Genomic DNA, 24,360 nt, shown 5'->3' with positions numbered 1-24,360 from the left:
AATTTCCCTGGCTCTCCACATAGACCTCAGCAGGCCTAAGAGTCCTGCCATCATATAACCCAAAGTCCCTGCCTCCGAAAGTATTGTGCTGTAGCCTGTGGAGTCTTGCCATGATAAAAACCCAGTTCCTTGTCTTTACACCTAGAGACAAACATCACTACAAGTCCTGTCATCATGGAATCCCAGTTTCCTGGCTCTCCAGGTGAATTCTCAGAGGCCTGCAAGTATAGCAGTGAATAAAATCTGAGTGTAGAATCCAAGATTCTACATTCGCAATGTAGATTTCAGCAGACCTATGTATCTTGTCATTATAAGCATCATTTTACTCCTCTCCATGTACAGCTTAGCAGCCATACATTCCCTAACGTCATAGAAACAAAGGTCCCTCTTTCTTTAGATAGATTCCATTAGCCCTGTGATTCCTGCCAACATGTAATCCAAGACTCCAGCTCTGCATACAGATCCCCAAAGCCCTGCCATCCTGTCATTATAGAAACCAGTTTTCTTCTCCTGGTATGTAGATCTGCTGGCCTGTGGGTGCTGCCACCATAGAACCCAAGTTCCCCAGTTCTCCACACAGAATGTAGTAGTGATGGAAGACATGAAATTATTGAAATCCCATGATCTGACTCTCCACATATAGCCCAGCAGCCCTGTGAGACCCACCTTCATAGAACTTCACTCCCCTGCCATCATAGAACCAAGTTCCCCTCTGTCTACATAGAGCTCAGTTGAATTGTGAATTCTGTTATAAAATCTTAGTTCCCTGGATGTCCAAATAGAGGTGTCCAGTAACATTACAAATCCTGTCAGCAATGGAATCCCACTTTACTTTTACTCCACATAAAGCCCAGCAGCTCCAGGTTTGCTTAACCACAGAAACATAGTTTCCTGTTTCTGCACATAGAGCCCATAAGCTTTGGAAGTCCCTCCAACAATACAACCCATTTCCCTGTTTTTTTAACAAGAGCCCAAAAGTACTGAGAGTCCTGTCATCATATAACCCCAGTTCCTTGTGGCTTCCAGTTCCATGACTTCCACCAGACTTGAAATTCCTGAAAACATTTTTTTTAAAGTTCACTTGCTATATCCATGGAGAACAGCAGTCCTGAGAGTCATGCAATCATAGAAACCAAGTTCCCTTGCTCTCTATATACAGACCTGCAGAACTGTGAGTTCTGACATGATAGAACCCCTTTTCTCTGTCTCCAAGGAAAGCCAAGAAAACATTGGAGGCCAGTTTATCCAACCTGTGTTCCCTGGCTTTCCACATATCTCAGCAGCTATGGTGTTTGTGCTATCATAGAAAAGAGTTTCTTTTCTTTACATAAAGCTCAGTTGTCCTGCTGTCACAGAACACCAGTTTTGCATCTCTCATTGTAGAGTCCAGGAGCCCTGTGCATTGTGCCATAAACAGAAAACCTGTTTTGTTGTTGTTTTGGTTCTTCATGTACAGCTCAGACAGGATAGAAATTCTACCATCATTTGAATTTCATCCCTTTGTTCTTTGCATGGACCACAGAAGCACTTTGAGTCCTGTCAACATAAAATCAAATCTCTCAATTTTCACCAAGAGGCCAAAAAAATGTGAATCCTATCATAATATAATCCCATTTCCCTAGGACACATAAATCTCAACAACTTTGTGAGTTTCACCATTATGGTGTCAAATCTCAAGTCATGTCATGATAGAACCTCAAATCCCTGGCACTCCACAGAGTCCTGCAGCATGGAGATTCCCGTCATTAGTACTCCAGTTCCTTGACTCTCCAAATATGATCATGAAGACTTGGAATCCCTGCTATTTTATTTCTCCTGTTCTCTGGCTATCCATGAAAAATCTAACATTTCTATAAGTTTTGTCATTATAGAATTTATCATTTTTTACTCTTCACAGAGATCCAAGTAGCTTTGGGTGTCTTGTCATCAAAGAAACCCAGTTCCATGACTCCACATTTTTAGGAGGCTTTCGGTATTATAAAATCGTGGCTCAAGCGGTAGCGCGCTCGCCTGGCATGCGTGCGGCCCGGGTTCAATCCTCAGCATCACGTACCAACAAAGATGTTGTGTCTGCCGAGAACTAAAAAATAAATATTAAAAATTCTCTCTCTCTCTCTCTCTCTCTCTCTCTCTCTCTCTCTCTCAATAAATAAATAAATAAATAAATAAATAAATAAAACAAAGGTATTTTGTCCAACTACAACTAAAAAAAAATATTAAAAAAAGATCATATGGCAGCTATTGTATTAGTAATTGAGGTCATTATGGACACTGTATCAGAGGCCACATGTGGACTAGCATCAAAGGTCACTAGAGAATGTATTAGCACTAGAGGCTACATATGGATGATTGACACATTGGCATTATCTCACCACCATCTCTGTATTATTATACAGCCAGTTCTGGTAAGGTGCTGTGCAACCTCTGGTAGCCATTGAAGCTCAGCATAGGATACTGCAGTTCAGCAGTACACACACACACATCCTCCTGGAATTCCTAAGAAATGAGTGATATTCAGCACTGTATTTAGTTTATTCAAAGCCATGATTTTGGAAACTCAAACAGAAATGAAACGCATTCTCCACGATTTTTCAAATGGTTGTGATTAAACAAGTTTTTGAAAACTATATTGAATCAAATCAATGTACCCACAAACTGAAATTCCTATAAAAATTGACTCATAATAGTCCATAAGCAAACTTTGAGAAAACTAAAAATTTTATAGAAGGAAACAGAAGAAAATCTATATAATCTTAGACTTAGTGGTGAGGGTATAACTGTGTGTTCCGGTACTGGGGATCAAATGCAGGCCCACAGACATGCCAGACAAGCTTTATAATACTGAGCTATATCCCCAGTACTTAGTGGTGCATTTTAACTTACAATAACAAAAGTCAATGGGCAGAAGAAAAATACTGATAATGTGGACTTTACAAAATTAAATTTTTACCAGTGTTGCATGCCTATAATCCCAATTGCTCAAAAGACTGAGGCAGGAGGATTATAAATTGGAGGCCAGACTGGGATATTTAAAAAGGGGTGGAATGTAGTTCAGTGGTAGAACACTTGCCTAGCAGGAAGACCTGGGTTCAATCCCCAGCACCACACACACAAAAAAATTAAATTATATACTCAATGAGAAAAAAAACAAAAAGACAAGTCACAGACAGATAAATTATCTACAAAACACATTCCTGAAAAAAATTCATTCAAAATACACAAAGGATTGTCAAAAGCCAATAACTAAAAACCCAAATAAAACTGGTAAATATCTGAACAGACACATAACCAAAGAAAATACAAACATGGCAAATAGTTATACAAAATGATGCTCAGCATTACATATTATTAGGGAATCATGAATTAAAACAATAGTGAGGTAGCACAGCACAACTATTAGAACTGCTACACTCAAAGAAATAGCAGTGCATCAACAGCTGCAGGATGTGGGACATCAGCACTCTCACGCATTGCTAGGAAAATATGTGACATGGTCACTTTGGAGGACAGTGTGCCAGTTCTTTTCAAAACAAAAGAAGTCTAATCTATGACCCAACTGTGTGCCTATCAATTATCTGCAGTTAACAAATATTTTGAAAAATCATATCCAAAAATCCAGTATGTAATTACATGCAGCAGTTCTGCTGATGTTGGTCAGATGAAAAATCAGAATGTCCAATGTCCTTCCATAGCTGAATCAACACACAACATAAAGGAATAAACCACCAACCTATACAGAGACACAGATGAATCCTACCTGACTAAGCAAAGTTAGCCAATCCCTAAAAAACAAATGCCAAATGTCTTCTCTGATATAAGGGAGGTGACTCAAAACAGAGTAGGGAGGAAAAGCATAAGAAGAAGATTACCACAAAACAAGGAAAAGAGGTGGGAGGGAATGGAAGGGAGAAGGGGAATTGCACAGAAGATGGAAGGAGACCCTCATGGTTTCACAAAATACATATATGATGGTGTAAGGGGGAAAGGGAAGAAAAAAAGAGAGAGAGAGATAAGTGTCACAGTAGAATGGGTAGAGAGAGATGATGGGAGGGGAGGGGAGGGGGGATAGGGAGGGGAGCAGAGTACAACTGACACTAGGATTGCTGTATGCATACACATGGAGGTATAACCAATGTGATCCTGCAATCTGTACACATGGAAAAATGAGAATTCATATCCTATTTGAATCGAATGTATGATATGTCAAGATCATTGTATTGTCTTGAGCAACTAATAAAAAAATCCTACCTGATATGCCGCTAAGTAAAATAAGCCAGACTGAAGAGGCTGCACACTGTATGGCCCATCTTTCATGACATTCTAGAAAAGACAAAATTGCAGTCAGATGAGATGCACAGGATGAAGCCCAGAAGGGTCCCTAGTGCAACAGCCTTTGTCCACTTAGAGTTGGGGCACACTACCCTCTCTGTGCATGGAGGTATTCAGCAACTCAAAAACTCCCTAATTCACCTTTGTTTTTAGAGACTTTGGTAAAGAAATGGAAAAATTCATGTAAGTATCATGGGTTATTAACTCAATCTCTAGCTTTTTTTTCCTCCAGATGATAGAGTAGGGGACTGAAAGTTCCAAGCTTTTACTTGGTCTTTCTCCTGACCATCCTACAACCTGAAGCTTCCCTAGAGCCTGTCAATAATCTTATGAGAGCAAAAGATCTTCCTTTCACCCAGGAACAAATAGGACAAAAAATGATTCTAATACCCTATTACTTGGAGAATATGAGAGTTTTAAGATCTTTGAACCAGAAACTGAGGACTGAAACCAAGTGTGTGCTTCTTATGTCACAACCTATAATCTAAACAATAATGAATTAATTGCTCATAACCAAACAATAAATTAATTACATGACAGAATCTATCACTCAGGTTTCTCACTGCTGAGGTGAGAAGTTACAGATAAGTAAGGAGTGAAGGCAGAGTGATCTATATCATAATGGATCTGAACCCACTCACTGCAGATCAATATAAACTCATGTTTAGCTTAGTACAAACACTGATGGTTCCACATAAACATAATTATAATGGGATGGTGTGTATTAGAATGCACATACACTTCTTTGCACTGTCAGTTGTGAGGATGCAATGAGCACATTCAGCTGCCAAACGAAAGCTTTTAATATCACTTTCTAATAAAAGGAGCCAGGGTTCTTTGAAGAAGTGGCTGATGACAGTAAATTCAAGAGTCAGGGTAATCATCAAGTATCAGAAAGAAAAAACTTTGGGGAAAAAACAGAAATTATGCTAAAGGACAATAGGAGAAAATAGAAAGAACCCCCATTGGAAAGAACTCCCAATGGCTAAAGCAGAAATGAACTGGGCAACAAAATACTAGAGAATTACATAACACAGCTTAAAGTACCTATCCAGATGTCCACACTGGACTGAACATATAAACAAATGGGGTTGCCAAGAAACCTCTTGTGTAGAATAATTGCAGATAATCGAAGCAGACATACCCAAGGGTTGCAATGTGGGTCACCTTGCATAGAAGCCACATGGGTAGAGACATCTGATGTCTGAGAATGACCAGTGGACATTTTCTCTGGTCAATTGCCCAGGGACAATGTGAATCTCTATCCTGTTCTGCCATGGCCCACATAGCACCTGAGATGGGTGTGACCTACCAAGATGTCAATCAACCTGCTGACTGTAAGACATCATGAAGTAAGATTCCATGCTTGAAACCTTATCCCTGCCTTTGAGGTACTCCCTTAAATAACCACCAGAGCCATTTTTTTCTTTGTCTAGTTCCAGAATCCATAAGGACTAGAGCTATAAGGGGCTTCACCTTTTGTAAATATATTTCTGAGTATTTGTGATTTGTTATCCACTAATTATTTGGGATTTTAAGTTTTAGGGTTGTTTACCCCCTCCTAGGCAGAAAGAAGAACCCCCATTGAGATGCTGGCCATTGACTCTGATAAGTACCAACATGACATTCACCTTGAGGATATGACAGAATAGCTCTCCACCTCTGTGACCTGCCTTCTCCAGACCTACAACCCCAGTCTTAACATGAGAAAAACTAAAAAACCCAATGAAGAACAATCTAAAAAAAATACCTAACAAGTCCTTCCTTTTTTTTAAGAGAGAGAGAGAGAGAGAGAGAGAGAGAGAGAGAGGATATTTTAATATTTATTTTTTTAGTTTTCAGCAGACACAACATCTTTGTTTGTATGTGGTGCTGAGGATCGAACCCAGGCCACACGCATGCCAGGTGAGCGCGCTACCACTTGAGCCACATCTCCAGCCCTAACAAGTCCTTCTTAACACTGTCATGGTCATCAGCACAAGGAAGATCATAGACACTGTTACCTCCAGAGGAGTCTATGGAGATATGATAACTGGATGTCACATGGGGTCCTGGATTGGGCCTTGGAACAGGAAGAGGCAGAACTAAGAATCCAAAGGAAACACAGCTTCAGTAATCAGTAGCATACCAGTATTTGTTCTTCATACATATGGTCTAAGATGTTAACACATCTGAGATAGCGCACGTAAGACATCACAAGGGAAAAACTGGGTTAAGGCTACCTGGGCAATCTCTGCACTTTCTTTGCAATTTCTGCATAAAGATAAAACTACTCTAAAATAAAACCTTAAGACATGGTTATATTTTTCAAACATCTACTTGTTTAATCAGTGATAGTTAATTACTGTTAGCTGACACTCAGCCAGTTCTATAATTTCTTATAAACATTTATGACAAAAAATTAAATAATTCAAATATTTAATTTAAGATATGTGCCTTTTCGGGCTGGGGATGTGGCTCAAGCGGTAGCACGCTAGCCTGGCATGCGTGCAGCCCAGGTTCGATCCTCAGCACCACATACAAAAAAAGATGTTGTGTCTGGCAAAAAATAAAAAATAAATATTAAAACTCTCTCTCTCTCTCTCTCTCTCTAAAAAAAAAGTTAAAAAAAAGATATGTGCCTTTTACTTACATGCTTTATGTTGATGTAATAACACGTGTAAACTTATTATACTTTTATGCTGTCACTAGGTCCTGGGTGTGCCTTCTAAAAACCCAGTCTCTTTAGAGAAAAAAAAAACATTTCAGTGATTATTTTAATATATGGCTAAACTTTCTCAAAAGAGTGTCTTTGTTTAAAAAAAAAAAGGATACCCTTTAGCAGAAATAGAATCAAATATTTGCTACTGGAACAAAGAGTTAAAGAAAAGAAAAAGGTAAGTGGAAATTGCAACCACCATGAGTAATACCTCCCAAGTAGAAGAATTTAAAAAGACACCAGCATCCATCTCTTCTATGATGTTCTGCAGGAATTAGTGCACCAAAAAGAGGAGCACGGGTGGCAGCTCAGTTCAGGAGTGACCTTAGAGGCTGCTGTGTTGTAGGAAAACACTATACCTTCTAGAAACCACAAAACAGTGGATGCCCAAACTGTTGACTCATTCTAAATTTAGCTGAATTTCTAAGTTATTTTATTATCACTATAGATTGTCATGAAGCTAATGATAATTAAAGGATCTATGATGCTAAATGAAAAGTGCTTGCCCAGCATGCAGAAGACCCTGGGTTCAACCCCCAGAACCACAAAAAAAAAAGCATTTTTGCTTTATTTGTGTAATCAAATAGAAAATGAATAATCACTACTCCTAAGAAATATGTTGACCTGAAACACAGTTCAGACTACCAGAATCAAAATACTCTTCTTGCTATCATGAACCAGCACAGCTAGCACAGCTAAACTATCATGAACAGCAGTGTCACATTGTCAAGTATGTTTGTATTAAGCAAACCATCAAAACAACAAAAAAGCTTTATCAATTATCGAGAAGAAGAAAAAATGACTGTAATTTAGCTTAGGAAATTATTCATACATTGGAAACTTATGATACTAACATTAAAATCCTCCAGGACAAGCCAGTCACTTTGACACACACCTGCAAACCCAGGTATTTGGGACACTAAGGCAGGAGGATCACAAATTTGAGGCCCTACTGGGCAATTTTGCAAGACTCTGACCAAAACAAAATTTTAAAATTCTCCAGGACAGATATTCAATCATAGACAACCATGGCAGGTGTAGAACAGGGCAGAAACCATTACGTCAACCTCCCCAAGATGATGACTAAACCTGTACTTTGTTAGCTCACAATATTAATATGTCTAATCTCTGCTTCTTCTAATTTAAATATGATAATCCTTTGAAATATGGTAAAAAGTATATATACTTTTCTAATAAATCCAACAAATATAAGATATACTCAACTCTATTCTAGAAACAACCTTATAAACACATAGAAGTACCAATGTTAGGATAAGATGTAATCATGGCAATTCCCACTTGAAATAACCCCAAGTGCTAATAAATACATAATCTCAAAAGAAGAAATTTAAATTTCTGATATCAAATACGTTGGTACATTTTTAAATGATATTTTGAACAAAGACAAAACACTTAATAGAGTTCTCCAACAATTCCTGACAATATATAAAGCATCATGCTCATCAGAAGGCCCACTCCCCTTGCTTGCAAGTAATAAGATAAACTCTCTGATGAATGTACAACTTTAATAAGACACATGAATATATTTTCTAAATTTAAAAATTAGAAAATTTCTGTTAAAAGTTTATTTTTAGTAAATGTCTTGAATTACAAAACGCAGCTATGACTTGCCTCTTACATACTATAATGATTTGAATCCTGAGGAAATTTCATCTATAGTGGTTTTAAGTATGCAATATCAATAGTTGCCATTAAAAATATAACAACTCTGTTTATATCTTCCAAAATTGATTTGAACATTTTGCTCAGAATTATTTTATCCAAATTTGGAAGACATATATTGTGATGTATATGCATATGTGTAAATACATAATCTTTCAAAATGATACCTCTGGATACTTCTGATGCTTAGGTCCTGTCAAAGACATCTTCTATTTGTGAGGAGAAAGGGAGAGTAGGTGTTGGGATCCAACCAGGGCCTCTTATGTGCTAGGCAAGTGCTCTGCCACCAAACTGCACATCCAGCCCTCAATGATATCTTAATAAGTAGAAATTAATTAAAATCATTTATGATTATTATGAGAAATTTCAAACCAGACAATTCTCTCAATCAAAAACAAAGTAAGCTAAAAGTATATTTTTAAAATATTGCTGATGAAAACATAGCCAAAACACTTGATAACAAAAAATTAATAACTCAATAAGTGGGCAAAATAACTAAACAGACACTTCTCAAAAGAAGAAATCGAAATAGCCAATTAATGTATGAAAAAAATCCCTGGCGATCAGGGAAATGCAAACCAAAACTATACTGAGATTTCATCTCATTCCAGTTAGAATGGCAAACATTAAGAATACAAATAATAACAAGAATTGGTGAAGATGTAGAGGGAAAGTACATTCACATGTTGTTCATGGGACTGCAGACTAGTACAATCACTCTGGAAAGCAGGGTGGAGATTCCTCAAAACATTAGGATGAAATCACCATGTGACCCAACTATCCCACACCTCAGTATTTATCTAAAAGAACTAAAATCAGGATACTATGGTGATATGGGCACATCATTGTTTACAGCAGCACAATTCACAATAGGCAAAATATGGAACCAACCCAGGTGTTCATCAACACAGGAATGGATAAAGAAAATATGATTGTATATACACAATGACAGTTACTTAGCCATAAAGAATGAAATTACAGCATTTGATGGTAAATGAATGGATCTGGAGAACACCATGCCAAATGAATTAAGTCAGACTCAGAAAGTCAAATGAGAGCTCCTGGTATCCCTAGAGACATGACCCAAGAGGGTCCCCAAGCCAGACATCTCCTTCAGGGTCAAATATTTTATCTCATATGTAGAAACTAGAGGGAAATAAGGAAATATAAAAAGGGTATGATCCTATTCCATCAGTGGAATAAAGGGGATGGAGGAGGAGGAGAATGAGAAGGAAGGAAGGATAAGAAAGGGAGGAACTGAGGAATAAAACTGATCAAATGATGGTATGTACATATAAAAGAGACCACAGTGAATTCCACCTTCATGTGTATCTATTAAGCACCAATTTAATAAAACAATAAATATATAGAATGAAGACCAGTAGAGGAGGGGGAAAGGAGAGGGAGAAAGGAAGAAAGTAGAAGTACTGGGGATGAAATGGACTAAATTATATTCCATCAAAATGAACACCACTATTATGTATAACTAAAATCTTCTAATAAAAACATTTTTACATGTACTGCCAATTAAACACTGACTTTATCAACCAAAGAAAATATGATATTTAATTCCATGAAAGTCTTGAAATAGTTTTAATAAATTCTGACTGTGTTAGAAATAATTCATCTACTTAAATAACTTTGTGGCTGAAATATTTACTTTTAAATTTTTCAATATTTTTTCTTCTACTTTAACACTGCAAGAGAAAATGAACTATTAAAACATTAAGAAATGTTTTAAGTAATGTGGTATGCTGGAGCCTCTTCTCAAGCTCAGGACCCTCCCTCAGTGTTCTTCCTTCCTGCCTGTCAGGATCCTGAGAAACCACCCTAGGTCACTGTGTTAACATGATGAGGATCACAGTTGGGAAGGAGCCCTTCAGTGAAGTGAGCTGGATGAAATAGTGAAGAAGAAAGCAGAATTCACATACAGGGGTGCCCTCAGCTTTCAAGCCCAACACAGAGCTCTCTCCACATTCTCCTCACCTTTTAATCACCTGCCACCTGCTCATCCAGTAACTTCTAGAACGTTTCCCTGAGGCTAGTCTGAAGAGAAGGAAGCTCCCTGAGGAGGAGGGATCCCTAGAGATGTGACCCATGAGGATCCCCAAACCAGGCATCTCCCTTAGACTGCTCTGAGGAGAATGAAACCCTGGGTGTCCATAGAGACATGACCTGGGGAGTTCCCAAGCCATGCATCCCCCTCAGGCTGCTCTGAGGAGAAGGGAGCTCCTGGCATTCCTAGAGACATGACCCAAGAGGGTCCCCAAGCCAGATGTCTCCCTCAGGCTGCACTGAGGAGAAGGGGTCCTGGCATCCTTAGAGATGTGACCCACAGGGGTCCCCAAGCCAGGTGCCACCTTCAAGCTGCTATGAGGAGAATAAAACCCTGGTTGTCCCTAAAGACATGACCTAGGAGGGTTCCCAAGCCACACGTTCCCCTCAGGCTGTTCTGAGGAGAATGAAACCTTGGGTATCCCTAAAGACATGAACCATGAGGGTTCCCGAGCCACACATCCCCCCTCAGGCTGCCCTGATGAGAAGGAAACTCTGGGTGTCCTTAGAGACATGACCCAGGAGAGTCCCCAAACCATACATCACCCTCAGGTTGCTTTGAGAGAAGGAAGCTCTGGGTGTCCCTAGGAACATGACCCACGAGGGTTCCCAAGTCAGGCATCCCTCTCAGGCTGCTCTAAGGAGAAGAGAGTTCCTGGTGTCCCTCGAGACATGACTCACAAGGGTCCCCAACCCTGGTGTCTCCCTCAGGCTGCTCTGAGGAGAAGGGAGTTCCTGGCGCCTCTAGAGAAAAGACCTTTGAGGGTCCCCAAGCCATGCATCCCCTTCAGGCTTCTCTGAGGAGAAGGAAGCTCTGGGTGTCCTTAGAAATGTGACACCTGAGGGTCCCCAAGACAGGCATCCCCCTCAGGCTGCTCTGAGGAGAAAGGAACCCCAGGTGTTTCTAGAGCCATGACTCACAAAGTCTCTAAGCCAAAAGTTCACTGAGGCTGCTCTGAGGAGAAGGGAGCTCCAGGAGTCCCTGGAGGCATGACCCACGAGGGTCCCCAACCTGGCTGTCTCTCTCAATCTGCTCTGAGAAGGGAGCTCTTCCCCTCTCTGTGGAGTGACCCAACACTCCCGTGAGCTGGGGCTCTCTGGGATTGGTCCTTAGGGGGAAGCCAGCTCCTCACTCTCAAGGAGGCAACATTAAAGATGTGGTGAGGCCCCTCCCCTTGTTGACCACACCCCTCTGGCCACGCCCAGCACAGGAGCTGGTCTTAGCTCAGAGGTGGGGCCTCTCCCAGCTCCCTGGTGAATGTCAGCGCCTTCTTCCACCCTCAGCAGTTACTGAATAAAATCTGTTCCCACTGCTGTAACTAGGTCTAGCTGTGGCGCCATGAGGAGTGGAATCTCAGGAGAGGAGAAATGGAGTCCAGGAGACCCCCCTCCCTGCACTCCAGCCCTACACTCCACCAGGCCAAGTGCTTCAGCAGCCTGAGCCAGGCGGGCAGATGCACAGAGGGAGGCAGCCACAGGGAGTCCAAACACTCAGGCGCACAAGGGCAGAAGGCCAGAAACAGACCACCACAGAGGCTTCTGGGATGTGTAGTCTTCCAGACAGAGTGACTTAGCCAGGGACTGTCCCGTTTTAGAATCAGGGGTTTTAAGAAAATCTGTTAAGTCCCAGCCCAGGATGGCCACTGTCAAGACAAGGAGAACCTGAGCTCAGAAGCAAACTCCCAGAACCCCAGGGCGATTCTAGACAGTTCACTCCATCTTACCAATCCTCCTCTAGTAGCAGAGGCTTCTGGGAGCTGCCAGCCACATTGCACACCCTTAACTCAGGGCAATCTAGATAATTCAGTCTGTCCTACCTAACCATCTCTCACCATAGAGTCCCCTGGAAGCAATGGGCTGCAAATTCACTCAGCATTCCCGGGGATTTGGGTCAGCATATCAGGTGTCCTGTCCACACAAGCCTTGCCATAGAGGACCATGGGAGCTGAGTGCCATGACTACTCTGCCATAGAGGACCTGGGCAGAGTAGTCGTGCTCTAACATGCAGCCCTCCCCCAAGAGACCTCTAGGAGATATGGACCAGAAGTGTATTTTGGCACTCTGCCACCCATCCAAAAATGTGAAGGCTTTGGAAGACACAGGCCCAAGTTTTCTGGGCAGTGCAGTCTGGTGTTCTGCAGGTGCAGCACTCACTCTGGAAGCTGCAAGCCAAGTGTTTGCCTGGCAGCCCCAGGATAGTGTAATCCATTATTCTACAATGCAGCCCTTGCTCTGGAGGCTGCAGATCCCCCAAAGATCATGGAAAGTATAGTCTGATATTATGTTGGTATAGCCTCACCAGGTGGCTCCTGTGGCTGTAAGTCCCCAAGAATTCTGGACACTGTAGTCAGTTCTTCAGCCCTGACTTCAGAGGCCTCTGGGAGCTGTGGGCCACTTGGTGTTCTAGGTAGTGCAGTATACCCTACCTAAGTGGACCTCTTCATCAAGGCTCTTGATAGCTGCCTGCCACATTCCTGCCCAGGTACTCCTGAGGACTCTGGGTAGCACAACCCAAAGCTCTGCCCATACAGCCCTCACAGGAAGATGTCTGGGAGCTTCCATTCCCCCAAGAATTCTGGGTGGTGTAGTCTGACCTGCATTCATAGCCCATGCCATGGAGGTCTTTGGGAGTTGCAGGCTGCACACTGGCCTGGATGTCTCCTACCAAAGATTCTGGGTAGTATAGTTCAGCTCTCTCCAGTTCTCATCAGGGAGGATCCTGGGAGTTGCAGCCCCTGAGAATTGAGTGTACAATTCTCAGGGGCTGCTGATATACCCCTGCCAGGAGAACTACAGAAACCGCAAGCCACAAGCTTGCCCTGGTACTCTGAGGATTCTAGCTAGTATAATCTGGTGCTCCTCCAATGCAGCCCTCCCCATGCAGGCCTCTGGGAACTGCAGCTGCATGTTCACCTGGGGATTCTGAGCAGTACTGCAGTCTGGCCTTCGGCCTGCACAGTTCTCACAGTGGACATCTCAGGGAGTTGTAGGCTGCACATTCTCCTTGACACTCCCCTGCCCCAGGGGATTCTAGGTAGTGGAATTCATTTCTCTCCTCTAACAGTCCTGACCATAGAGGATTCTGGAAGCTACAGCTCCCTAAAAATTATGGGAAATGTAGTCCAGTGTTTTGCCTGTACACCACAGAGGATCCTGGGAGCTGCCACACCTGAGGATTCTGGGTAATGTAGTGCAGTGTTTTTCCTGCACACCCCTACCAACAGGACATGAAAGCTGCAGGCCACATGCTTGTTCCGGTAATCTGAGGATTCTAGGTAGTGTCATCCAATGCTCTATCAATGCAGCCCTCAACAGAGAAAGCTCTCTAATTACAGGTTGCCCATTCATCCAGGAATCCTCAGGGATTCTGGGTAGTGTAGCCCAGTGTTCTTCCCACACAGTCATGACTTTGTAGGGCCATGGGAGCTGCATGCTATGCATTCACAAGGGCATGCCCAGGAATTCTGGGCAATGTAGTCTGGCTTTCTGATCTTGCAGTCTTCATCACAGAGGCCTCTGGGAGCTGCAGGCACCGAGAATGATGTACAATGTACTCTGTTGTTTGGCCCATTTTTCAATAAACCCTCCCCCACTGAGCTAGAACTCCATCCATTAGATTATTATTTTAACAGACACAAATACAATATTTACACTTAAAGTAATTTTGAGTTTTAATGCATCCTCTTTTCAATCAGTATTTTTCAAGTACTTTAACACTATAACAAAAGTGAGCCATAACCAGGCACAGTGGTGCATGCCTGTAATCACAAAGGCTCAGGAGGCTGAGACAAGAGGATCTCAAGTTCAAAGCCAGCCTCAGCAAAAGCGAGGTGCTAAGCAACTCAGTGAGACCCTATCTCTGAATAAAATACAAAACAGGGTTGAAGATGTGGCTCAGTGGTTGAGTGCCCCTGAGTTCAATCCCTGGTACCAAAAGAAAAATAATGAGCCATTATAACATGAATAAAAGCAAGAAATGAGGCATGCATTAGCTCTTCCCTCAGGCCCTAGTGTGGCTTCAGATGCTGGGGCCCTCCTTGCCCTCCTTGCACCATCCTGAGGTTGTATTTGTATTTTCCCTTTCTGTCCTAGGATTTCTCCCCCGAAATACCCCCAATCCCAGCGAAACATTTTGACATGCAATGATGGCAAGTGGCCAAAGCCTCAATAAAGGATACTTTTGTAAAAATAAGTCCGACTAAAATGTTACCAGGGAAAGTAAAGAATGTAACAGGGCTGCTTCCTCAGCACACTGGGCAGCAGCGAAGGAAGTTCTGGTCCTCACCATGGACACTGCCACCGGGCATCTCAGGCCATGGTGTCTTCCTAGGAGGGTCATCAGGAGAAGGAAGCTATGGCCCTCTGGATCCTCATGCTTTTCAGGTGTCCCCAGGCCATGGCCTATCCCAGGTGAGTCACTAGGATAAGGAAGTTCTGATCCTCACTGTAGCCATGGCCCCCAAGTGTCCCCAGCAGGGGCATCTCTTCAGGTGGATCCTGAGGATTAGGAATCTCTGGTTCTCACTGTAGACACAACCTCTCAGTGTCCCCAGCAGCAGCATCTCCCAGAGTGGGTCCAGAGGAGAAGAAACACTCCCCCCACAATCATCCACAGGCTTCCCCAACTGTGGGGTCTTCCCAGGTGGGTCCCAGGGAGAAGGAAGCTCACTGTAAACACAGGACATCCACTCCGTGAAGGAGGGATCCTCACAGGAATTGGAGAGAGTGACTCTGTGCGCCCCCTGCTGGTCGATGTGGACAGCATAGGACCCTGGGGCGCTCCTTGTTTAACCATGGCTAAGCGCCCCCTCATGGCAACACTGGTGAAACTCTGAATTTGTTCTAATTACTCCAGGACATCAAACAGAAATAGAGTATACCATCCCACGTCTTGATCTAAATGGGTGGAAATAACAAAAAGCAAAGTAAATAGCCACTGGGGAAAAGTCCTTTGATTTCCTATATATTATAAATAATGTGTAGCAGTTTTTGAAGTTTGAAAACTAAAATAAGAAAAAAAAAATTTGGGAGAGTGGGTACCGTGGATTGAACTCAGGGGCACTCTACCACCGAGCCACATTGCCAGCCCTATTTTGTATTTTATTTAGAGGCAGGGCTCACTGAGTTGCTTGGTGTCTCGCTGTTGCTGAGTCTGGCTTTGAACTCACAATTCTCCCATCTCAGCCTCTCAAGCTGCTGGGATTATAGGCATGTGCCACTGTGCCCAGATAAGGCACTGCCATTTACAATAGCACCCCCCAAAATTAAAGTCCTTAATTAAAATCTTAAAATACAAACATACTTTCAGAAAACCTTGAACACAATTGAAAGAAAACAAATTTAAATGAATGCAGACATTCCTTGTTCAGGATTGGCAGACTAATATAGTTAAGATGAAGTTCTCTCAAACTTCTTCTGAGCTTTTTTTTTTGGGGGGGGGTCTATTTAGTTCTACTGCACATTTATGATCTGTTTACTTAGTTTTTTGCTAATGAACTTTTGGAGTATCTTATATATGCTGGATATCAAACCCACACCAGATCTATACATTATGAATTTTCTTCTTCCATTCCATTATGAAATTTCTTCTTCCACTCTCTGAGGAGTGTTCCTTGCTATGGAATCAGTCTGATCTTTGCATCTGTACAGCACATAGGGGAAGCTGAGAAAACAAACCTGACACAGTTTCTTGGACTTTTTAATTTTGCAGTAGTGTGTTCACATGGGTGCCCATCCACAAGGAAGTCACCAGATCACAGTTTGCACCCTGGCCTGAGTAAAGGATATGTGGAGGAAATGAGCATCCTGCTCCCCCACAAAGCTGATTCCACATGGGTGGCATTCATACCACATCAGTTGCCTCATCTGGGGAGTTCCACTTAGTACTCAAAGGATGGAGATGTAAACTTACTTTCTCAGTGCAAATGCGCTTTACAGCAGCTGTTCTCCAATCCTTCTGGCTAGCTGTCCTCTCTGGAACAGGCTGCTGAGTGCTTGGATCATGCACAACCATCTCTGATTGTTCCTTAGGACGCTGGGGGGATCTCACATCAACCTACACATGCTCTTCTACTCTGCATCATTCAAAGTCAAGAAGATAGTTCCCAAGTCTGTCAATTCACACCCGTGTTAAATTCCTAGGAAGATGGTGATGTTGACCTAGAAAATGAGGTCGTGATGTTGACCTAGAAAATGAGGTCGCTCCTTTACATATTGCTCTGATTTTAGCAGTTGTTGGGGTTTGCACACTCTGCCATCTGAGCGACTTTCTCGGTGTCCAGAGGCTGCAGAGGTGTTATCTGTTGTTCCAAATTAACTTTTCCCTTCATTTTTCATTGAACCATAGTGGCCCTGAGGTTAGCAACTGTAGCTCCAACCCACCGAAATCCTGCAGGTGTCCTCTGGGTGAGCAGACTGTTCCTGCCTCCCGGGGACTGGTGGCTGTGCTGTGAGAGTGGAGCAGAACAGGTGAGCGCCTCCTCGGGCTGGGGAGCCTGGAGGAGAAAGAGCAGAGCCGTGGTGCGCGGTTGCCGGGCCCACAGTTTCCACTGCAGGATAAACCAAGCACCTTTCAGAAACCCACAACCTGGCTCCTGTCTGCCAGGTATCTCCTATGGACGACACAAACAGGGGGCCTTTCTGGCAGCAGAGCGTGAAGACCTGGGACCCCTGAAGCCGCACCTGGGAAGGGCGAGTGGCCTCCCAGGCTGCATAAAGTTAATCCAGGATGCTGGAGTGGGAGAAAGGGCTGCGTTCCAGGTCGTGATTTCTGAGTTCTAATTCGGCTGCACCCTGGCCCAAGCCTGCGTGGTTAGGCCATGTGACTTAACACCTCTGAGCTGTAGTTTCCCACCTGCGCCAGGCGGTGGCAGTGCTGTCCTGGTTCCCGTCAGATGGGCGCGAGGAGCTGGTGCTTTCAGGGTTGGAAAGCGCTCTGGGGCGCTGCAGCACTGCCACCCTCTGGGCATGGATCCTGCTCCCCTCTCCATAGCTCTGTATTCAGCTTGTGATCACGCTTCCTGTCATTGCAGCCATGATGTAATTCCACATAGGTACTCGCCCATTCTTCAATACACCCCACATTGTTTGGAGAACCATGCAGTAAATGCCCTCATTTCCAGGGCTGGGATGTGGCTCAGTGACTGAGCGCTTGCCTCATATAGGTGAGGCCCTGGGTTCGATCCTCAGCACCACATAAAAAGAAAATAAAAATTAAAAATAAAAACTAAATGCCCTCATTTGCTATTCCCCCTTTCAAGACTTAAACCTTTCTTTCAAGCTTTGGATCTGAGATTTCTCAGGGTCCCATGCAGGTGGGTTTGGTTTTTCCCTCATCTAAGACTGGGCCTTGCAATATGGTGGGGCTGGAAGCTGATAAGCAGGACGCGGTGTTTACACATGATGTTGAGGCTGGGACTGCAGCAAAGTTATGTCTAGGAATAGTGACCGAGCCTGGGCCAAAATGTAAGGAGTTTTGAGAGCTGTTGAGTAAACTCCCAGGCCCTGCCTTTCTGATCTTGAGTCTGAATTATACCAATTAACAGGTGGAATGGGAGCTACTTCTACATAGCATACATGAAAGCAATTCAGAGGAGAAAGGCAGAAAGGAAGACTGCAGAAGGGATCCTACACTTGGCTGGGCTCTGGGCATTGCTCTGACCTGTGGCCCTTCCCCATGGGGCACTAAGCCCCGCCTCCTTACTGCCAGGAGGTTCCCTGTCCTACACACACCAGGTTGTCCTCATCTTGGACACAAGAGTTTTCCACCAAGGCCTTCTGGGTTCCAGCAGAAGTTCAGTGTCTAAGCCCAATGGATGCTACTGCAAAGAGCAGGCAGCTGCAAAAGGGGGATGTGAAAGGCTGGCCAAGGGGAAGTAAATGCAGGTTTGCCCTTGCACAGAAATGGGCTTTCAGTGAAATAGGCTTTCAGTGGACACACTTTGTGCAATAAAGTGGCTAACTCTGAGATAAACAAGATTGATAAGCATTTAGCCAAACTAACCAAAATTAAAAGACAGAAGACTTACATTAATAAAATTAGAGATGAAAATGGAGAAATCACAGACATTACAGAAATTCAGCAGAACATTAGGGACTATATTGAAAACTTATATTTCAATAAATTGGAAAAACTAGAAGAAATAGACACATACAACCTGCTAAAACTGAATCAAGAGGACATAGAAAATGGGGCTGGGGATGTGGCTCAAGCGGTAGCGCCCTCGCCTGGCATGCGTGCGACCCGGGTTCGATCCTCAGCACCACATACCAACAAAGATGTTGTGTCCGCCGAGAACTAAAAAATAAATATTAAAAATTCTCTCTCTCTCTCACTCTCTCTTTAAAAAAAAAAAGAGGACATAGAAAACCTAAACAGACCAATAACTAGGAATGATATATAGAAACCATAAAAAAATGCCTTCCCCTAGAAGTATGGCACTTGCATACAAACAGACACATAGGGCTGGGATATAACCCAGTTGGTAGAGTGCTTGCCTTGCATGCACAAAGCCCTGGGTTCAATCCCCAGCAACCCTGCCACCCCCCCCCACACACGACACATATACTTACAGTACAGAGTAGAAGACACAGAGACAAACCCACACCTACACTCATCTGATCCTTCACAAAGGTGTCAAAAACATACATGGGAAAAAAGAGCCTTTAAATAAATAGTGCTGGGAAAACTGGCTATCTGTATGTACAAGAATGAAACTAGACCCTTATCTCTCACCCTGCACAAAAATCAACTGAAAGATTAAAGAAATTAGACCATAAACCATCTCCTAGAAGAAAGTATAGGGTCAACACTCCAGCATATAGGCACAAGCATCAACTTTCTCAATAAAATCCCTAAAGATCAAAAAGTAATGCCAAGTGTTGATAAATGGGATGTATCAAATTAAAAACCTGCTCAGCAAAAAAAAAAAAAAAAATGTGAAGAGAGAATATACAGAATAGAAGAAAATCTTTGCTAGCTACTCTTCAGACAGAGGATTAATATCTAGACTATATAAAGACATTACAAACCACCAAAAAAACATAACCAATAAATAAATGGGTAAATGAATTAAACAGACACTTCTTAAAAGAAGAAATAAAAATAGCCAACAAATACATAAGAAAGTGTTCAACTTCATTAGTAATTAGAGAAATTCAAATCAAAATCACACTGAGATTTCATCTCACCCCAGTCAGAATGGCAGTCATCAAGAATACAAATAACAATAAATGCTGGAGAGGATGGGAGAAGCAAAAGCACTTTTACACTGCTGGTGAGACTAAATTAGTACAACCACTGTGGAAATCAGTGTGGGGCTCCTCAAAGGAGTAGGTGTGAATCCAGCACACGACCCAGCTGGACCACGCCTCAGTATTTAGCCTAAAGAATTAAAGTCAGCGTACTAGAGCAGTATTTGCACACCCATGTTTACAGTGGAGTTTTATTCAGCCATAAAGAAAAATGAAATTATGCCATTTGCAGGAAAATGGATAGAACTTGAGACCAGTATGTCAAGCAAAATAAAGCCAAACTCAGAAAATTAAAGGTGGTATGTTTATCTGGTATGTGAAAGCTAATGATGAAAAAGGAAAAGAGAGGTGGGAGAGCTCATGAAAATAAAAGGGAGATCAGTAGAATAGAAAAAGGGACAGAGGTAAGGAGGAGGAGAGGGAAAGGGGAAATACTGGGAATGATGTTGGACAATAGTGATATTGTGCACATGTGCAAATATATAACAACAAATACCACCATTATGTACAACTATAATGCACCAATAACAAAAGTGGGAGAATAAAAGAATGGCCAACTCTGTGTATGTTCTTATAAATATTTTAGACTTAAACTGTGCAGTAAACTGTGTTGCAAGAAGCACTGGCATAAAGAAAGCCGTGTGGCAGTGATGTCCTTCAGGTGGGTGGCCGAGAACCCCATGTTAGCCTTCTTGGTTTCATTTAGCATTTCCAGTTTGAGGCTCAGCCCTCCTCTCAGGCCTTTTTAACAGGAGTTTAGGGTTAGACAGCAGGAGGATTTGGGTCTGGAAGTGAGAAGTTTTTCCTAGAACCATGGGGCTGGGGCTACAACAAGCATGTGGCAAAGTTTGAGCAGCAGAGCAGCACTGGCCCCAGCCAACTGTGAAGGAGAGGAGGAGGGAACCGCAGAGTCCTGCAGGGTGGGATCATGGGTGGTGAGGTAGGAAGGGGGAAGGTGGGTACAGGCAAGTGGGTTTCACGGTGTTCACAGCTAGAGGTCAGATGTTCCAGCTGTGTGACCTTAAGAAAGTTAACTAACCTTTCAGAGTTTCAGTCTCTCATTTATAAAGTGGCCTTAGAATTTATGCATTCCTACATGGAATAATTAAATGAGAAGTGGAGATTTTAAACACCCACAAGCATGAAGATCACTTCTGCTTTCTGCGCGCCTTTTCACTTGGTCCTCAAAGATTCCAATTCGATGGGCCCAGAAACACTGCCTGCAGAAGGCGCCCACAGTCCTCAGGCTGGGTCCTCGGACCACACCTTGGGCGGTGCTGTTCCTGAGGAAGGAGCAGGAGTTGAGGCATTGACTGAGGAGCAGAGCTATCCCAGTTCTTCAAGGCAGCTCTGGGGGTGCTCCACATCACAGAACGAGGCCGTAGTGCACACAGAGCAGTCCACAGGCAGAGCCCTGGGTGGGTGTTAGGAGAGCACTTCATGCTGAGTGTTGCATATCTCTGGCAGGTGTCTGTGTGGCACATGACGTCTGCTGGGGTGGAGGGGATGTTGGGGACACTTAGGATCTTTCACTCTGGAGACGACAGGGAGGGAGGTGGAAGGCTGGGCTGTAGTCCTTAGGTGCTGGGTCAAGAGACTTGGGCTTCTCTAGAAGCAGCAAGAAGCCACAGAGCACATAAGAAGAGGGTGACCAGACCATGCTGATGGCCTGTGAGGGAGGAGCAGGAGGGTGGGCAGCAACAGGGCCAGTCACTGGGGACCTGAGTAAGCCAGCCAGGTGAGAGCTTCCTGAGAGGAAATGAGGTGGAACCGGACCTGAGAGCCATCGAGGAGGAAGATCAGGGGCCTGGAGGGGAGGCTGGGTGGGGAAAGAGAGCAGGAGTGTGACCCTGTGTGTCTCTGCAGAGGCAGGCCAGGGCAGCAAGTGTATGTGGAAAGTGAGGCCTGACCTCAGGCCTTGACAAAGTAAAGTACTGACCCTGTTTGATCATGGAGCTCCTGGGATCTCAGAGGAGAGGCCTGGGAGGAGGTGAAGTTCCCATGTTTGAACCCTTGGTGACCAGGTGCCACCAAGGCAGGGTAAGGAGCAGGAAGGGTATGGTGCATTGATAGGATTCCAGGTCACATCCATCTCCAGGAGGTGGGAGCACATGGAGCCAGGAGACAGAGCAGGCTAGGAGGAGAGGTGGGAGGTGGCAGCTGGCTGGGCCAGAGAAAACAAGGAGGCCTGGAGGAGCCTCCTGGATGCCCCTAGGAGACCCCACCTTAGTGGGTCCATTGGGCAGGAGTCGCTGACCAAAGCCCTGGCTCTAGCTGGAGGCATTTTGGTAATGTGGGAGCAGAAGCCAGTTGGCTCTGCTTAGGAGAAATGGGGAGTGGAAAGGGAACCAGGAGCCCTTCTGTGAGACATGCATGGGAAGGACAGAGAGTTTAGGCCGCGGGGAACACAGAGCACAAGACCAGGAAGGGGGCCTTTGGGGTGAGGAGCAGCTGTCTGTGCTGCTCACTTCTCAGGCATGTTACACTTAGAGCAAGAAACCAGAGAAGTGGAGGGAGAATCTTTGGAGGAGGAGGATGTCCCAGATGCTTTTGCTTATATTCTGCATGTGTGCTATGGGATTGTAGACCAAAACCAGAGATACCTGGGTGATGCTTGCCTGTCTGTCAGCTCCCCACCTGGCCACAGCCTTGTAGCTCCCACTGACCAGCAAGCAGGCTCTGCACTGCAACCATGGAGTCTCACACTAGTCCAGAGGCATCCAGGAGAGCCCCACTGTTGGAAATGCACAGATGCAAACAATGGTTTCCACATGGCTCTGGAATGTGGGGAATGCAGTCTGCTGTGGCTGAGAGAGCATCTGCAAGGGAGATGCTGCAGAGTCCTTGGTTGGGAAGTTTCCTGAGGCTCCAACATGGCTTCACCAAAAAGACAGAAAGACCACTTTGAGCAGGTGCAGAGGAAAACCTGGAGAGAAGAAATGTGCCTTTGGATGAGACTCATGGTAGTGGGATGAGAAAGCCTCACTGTGCCAATTTCAACTTAAATAGTGTCATTTGGTATAAATTCCTGGACCAGAGGGTAGACTCCAGGGCCCCAAAAGCAATGCTGAAGACCAGGGAAGGAAACTTCAATGTGGCTGTGTTGGGAAGGCACCGTGAAGGCAGGTGCCTCAGCCATGTCTCTGGGGTGCTGAGGCGAGCCTTAGGTTTCAATGGAGGAAGAACTGAGCCTTGGTAACACTGTGGTCTTGTGGATAGTTCTCTAGTGCTGGGTCCAGAGAATTCTTTCTCTTTGAGGGCTCAATTCAGTTCCTATGAGATGATTGCTCCTGCTGAGGGTAGAATGCAACCTCATTGTGGGGTTACTTTCTGGAGGTATAAGACGAGGACTGAAGATGTCACTCCTGTCTGAAACAGGAGGCTGCAAGTCTCTGTAAATCTCGCCTCTGTTCTGGAGGGGATGAGGGAGGTTAGTAAACTTTTGTGCTGCTCATTTTTAGAGGAATAGCTCTTAAATGTGTAACATGTCTCCCTGCAGAGCCAAGTAGGGACCTGAGGACAGATGCAGACTGAGAGAGACTTCTAGACACCTGCTGCCCAGTGAAGAGTCAGTGCTTTTAGTAAAGGCAGTCTTTCCAGGTGGCTGATCCAGTGTCTCCTGCCCCGTCCAGGGAGCACTCAGCATGGGCTCAGGTTCCTGATGCTCTCCTATTATCCCATACCTGTGCCCTGGAGGTATGATCATGGAGCTCCTGTGATCTCAGAGGAGAGGCCTGGGAGCAAGTGAAGTTCCGATGTTTGAACCCTTGGTGGAAATACAGTCAGCAACAGATTTTCAACCTGCGAGTCTTGGTGACAATGTATTTAATAAGTGGTTGGCAGAGGTGGCTCTTTGAAACATTCCTGTCACTGAAGATACAACCCACCCACAAATATACTGTATCTACTTGGGGCAGATCAAGAGGCTCTGGAATACACTATACACTTTCCACAGTGGCAGGAGGTTTTCAGAGAGACAGCTCAGTCCCTTGCCTCTACCCTGGAGCAGGAGCTGGGAGGGTCGTGGCTCAGGGCAGGCGCCACCCATCTCATGTCCCATGTTGCCCTCCTGAGATGACCTCACTGTGTCTGCTCCTTGCCTTTGATTTTAAATGATCACCATTAGGACCATCTTGTGGCTAAAAAGGAGAAATGATTCTTTCCTGGGAATTAGCCAATAATTTTGTTGCCTAGACCTTTGACCCGTATGACACCCACTTAACCTGGTTAGGTAGTAATGTCAGACTGTACCACTTCCACAGAACAACCTCCATAAGAAAACACCCCTGAATCCTAGAATCCCTCATTCCAGGTCATGTCCTTCACTGAGGCTGGGGGGCACA

At 44.1% G+C, this 24,360-nt stretch overlaps 1 protein-coding gene across 24 annotated transcripts in view; it reads right to left on the bottom strand.

Annotated features, from left to right (window-relative positions):
- Positions 1–899: 899 nt before the first annotated feature.
- The window catches only part of LOC308631694 (glyoxylate/hydroxypyruvate reductase B-like), a 218,494-nt gene continuing 195,033 nt past the window's right edge, over positions 900–24,360 (bottom strand). For all 24 annotated transcript variants that reach the window (XM_081263112.1, XM_081263126.1, XM_081263110.1 and 21 more), the window contains one exon: positions 900–917. The gene's annotated coding sequence lies outside the window, so the exon portion shown is untranslated. The remainder of the gene's footprint in view (positions 918–24,360) is intronic.

This window comes from Spermophilus citellus (assembly GCF_964194105.1).
Source record: "Spermophilus citellus genome assembly, chromosome: 12".
Taxonomy (NCBI): domain Eukaryota; kingdom Metazoa; phylum Chordata; class Mammalia; order Rodentia; family Sciuridae; genus Spermophilus; species Spermophilus citellus.
The sequence above is the reverse complement of the archived record's forward strand: the minus strand, read 5'-3'. Positions and strand labels throughout refer to the sequence as shown.